This window comes from Octodon degus, unplaced genomic scaffold, assembly GCF_000260255.1.
Source record: "Octodon degus isolate 3935 unplaced genomic scaffold, OctDeg1.0 scaffold00019, whole genome shotgun sequence".
NCBI lineage: Eukaryota > Metazoa > Chordata > Mammalia > Rodentia > Octodontidae > Octodon > Octodon degus.
In genome coordinates this window covers 21015760-21019157 of record NW_004524595.1, presented here as the reverse complement: position 1 = coordinate 21019157, position 3398 = coordinate 21015760, and positions in this window count along the sequence as shown.

The following is a 3398-nucleotide window of genomic DNA, read 5'->3' as shown; positions in this document are numbered from 1 at the left end:
CACACACACACACACACACACACACACACATTTTTTCCTTCAATACCAGGGATTGAACTCAGGACCCTGCCCTTGCCAGGCAAGAGCTTATTCTGCATTTTGCAGATCCTTTGTAAGTGTCAGTCATGTGGATGAGTTGTGGCCATTGCTTGACCAATTTGCTCTCTGTGAAAGCCTGAGAGAATGTTTTCTCTCCAGGTGACTCTTCTTAGGCACACTCTACATCATCGATCATGTTGCTCTGTGGGCCCATAATCTCCTTGTTCAGAAAATTTGACACACAGCTGAGTTACATGATGTTACAGGATAGGTTCTCCTATGTCCTGAGTCCTCACTGAACTTGAAAGGCTAGGCCCAAACTGTTGACTGTCCTTGAAGCCCTTCTATTTTTCTAATTTTTGGTCTGCAAACTTAGGTTGTTAACCCTCCAGGAGAGAAGCTTATTATTATCCTACATCTTATACAGTTGGGTTTAACTTCACTATCTGTCTGACTATAAAACATCTTAGGCATTACATGGAACAGGTATTTTTCATCAAGTATTGATATGTTAAACATTAAGTCCCTACAGAATAAGGACATAAAAATTTAAAATATGAAAAATATTTAAATAATATGAATAAACAATTATATATTTTTACACGGAAATTTAGAAATCTAACCATATACATCATTGTAGTAGGACAGTCCTGTGACTTTTTTTTTCTTTTTCTTGTGTCTGTTTTTCATTTATTACCCATTTTTAAAAAAACCTTTTATTTGAGAGACAGTATAGTAATAATTGGTATGTCTTGACAAGAAGTACATATTTAGAAAACCAGAATGACAGGCATTCTTAGTGTGACCCTTCTAGTACAGATTGCTATCTTCAGTGCAGTTGCTTGGTACAGGGTTACAGGACAAATCCTGAGGGTACTTGACTGACCTTACCAGATACAAAAGTTACATTTCTTGTTATATAGGTCTTGCTTTATCCTGGAACCATCCAGCAGAAAAGAATAAAAATGAGGTATATAAAGTAAAGTCATACTAATATGCTGAGCTGTAAAGGGCTCAAGTCAACAAGTTCTTTAGATAACCCACTACTATTGTGGTCTGCTGGACTGTGTTGGATTGTTTTGCTGAATTCATGCACTTATAGTATTTAGATGCCAATGGAATACCCATCTCTGACAGAACTAAACAAAAAAAGGGGATACAAAGGAAGGACTATTTTGTATCTGTATATACAGTATAGTTATTATAGATATACAGTTGCTTTCATTTAATTCAATGATAAGAAAGATTTGTACTAATAGTGTTTGGACAGGATATCCTGTCTGCATCTTGTACTATAGATAACCACTAAGAAGATAACAATGTACAGTGTATTAATTATTGAAAGTCTCTTGTTAATCAGTTTTGAAACTGTCAAAAACAAATAAACTAAAAAAAAGAGCTTATTCTACTGAGCTACCTCCCCGGTTATCTATCTATCTATCTATCTATCTATCTATCTATCTATCTATCTATCATCTGTCTATAAGACCCAAGCCAGTCTATATGTGATGATAGGAGAAATAAGAAAAAATTTTTCAAATGACTAATAAGCATATCAAAAGTTCTTCTATATTGTTATTCATCAGTGAAATTGAATCAAAACCTCAGTGAGAGATTACTTTCCTGTCCCCAAGATGACTAGAATAAAATATCAAAAGTGTCAGCCAGGATATAAAGAGATACAAAACCTTACACATAGCTAGTGGGAATACAAAAGTGTACATTTACATTTGCAAATCATTCTGGAAGATTCTCAAAAATAAAAAAAAGTAAAAAGAAAGCCAGGTACAGTACCAAATGCCTATAATACTAACACCATGGGAAGCTGAGGAAGGAGGATCACAAGTTCAAAACCTGCTTCATCAACTTGGTGACTCGTTAGACTTTAATAAGACCTCTGTCTTCACATGCTAACTAGTGCTAACTAGTGGTGTTAGACTTAGTGAGCCCTGGGGACATAGCTAAGTGCAAAGGCCCTAGTTTCTATACACAGTATTGCACACAGAAAAAATTCAAACATGTGTGTTATTTTATCTAATAGTTCTACTTTTTTATTATTTGGTACAGGGTCTCACTGTGCAGCTGGGACTCATAGTGGTCCTTCTGTTTCAGCTTCCCCAGTGCTTGGATTACAGGACTGCATCACCATACCCAGCTCAGTGTGCCTGGGGGCAGGGTCAGCATGGCATTTAGTGCAGGGGATTGAAATCTTGTCCCTGTGCTTGCCTAAGAGACACTTATTCTGCTGAGCTATCTCACTAGCCCAACAGTTCCACTTTTAAGTATATACTTCAGAGAACTGAATGCATATGTCCATGCAAAAACTTGGACATGAACTTTTATGTGAATATTATTTATATTAGCTAAACATTCCAAATATCCATCAATTGATGAATAGGTAAAATGTATGGGCACAGTGGAATATTCACCTACAAGAAGTAAAGACTGCCACATGCCTTATTATAGGTGCTTTTTGAAAACAGGCCAAGTGAAGGAAACCAGTCGAAACATATTTGAGGTCTGGGGGTCAGGTAAATCAACTCTCTCCTGTTCTTCTCCCAGCCCTCAAAGGGCAGTCTTTCTTAGAATTCCAGGCTTCACCCTACAAGAATAACAGCCCAGAACTTGCTAAGCCTTAGAGCTTCAAGTTTCCTTTCCCAAATTCATTTCATAAGCAGGGCATGGGATGATAATTGGAGAAATGTGCCAGATTAGCCCTTCCATACTCCTCTATCTTTATTCTTTATCTTGTAACCCCTCTAAACACTCCCTGACTTGCTCATTCATTCATTCATTCATTCATTCATTCATTCATCAATCAAATATTTACTGAGCACTCACTAAGGTCAAAGTGCCTAATGAGAAGTATAGAAAAGTATAGAGTGACCCAGAGCCCAGGCCCTGTGAGTGAGTGAGACAACCGAGGGCCCACGGGATCCTGAATAGACCCAGAGTGCAGGCCTGGTGAGTGAGTGAGATGGCCCAGGCAGTAGGATCCTGAACAGACCCAGAGCTCAGGCCCGGCGAGTGAGTGAGAGGACCTGGGGCAATCCGGATCCTGAATAGACCCAGAGCGTAGGCCTGGTGAGTGAGTGAGATGGCCCAGGCCGCAGGATCCTGAACAGACCCAGAGCGCAGGCCTGGCGAGTGAGTGGGACAACCCGGGGCTGTGGGATCCTGAATAGACCCAGAGCACAGGCCTGGTGAGTGAGTGAGACGACCTGGGGCCCTCTGGATCCTGAATAGACTGAGAGCGCAGGCCCAGCAGGGAACCCTTCAGCAGAACTCCCTGCAAAGAGGCTAGAGGCAAGACCCACCCAGCTGATTCAGGAGCAGAACATCTTGCCAGAGAGACACAA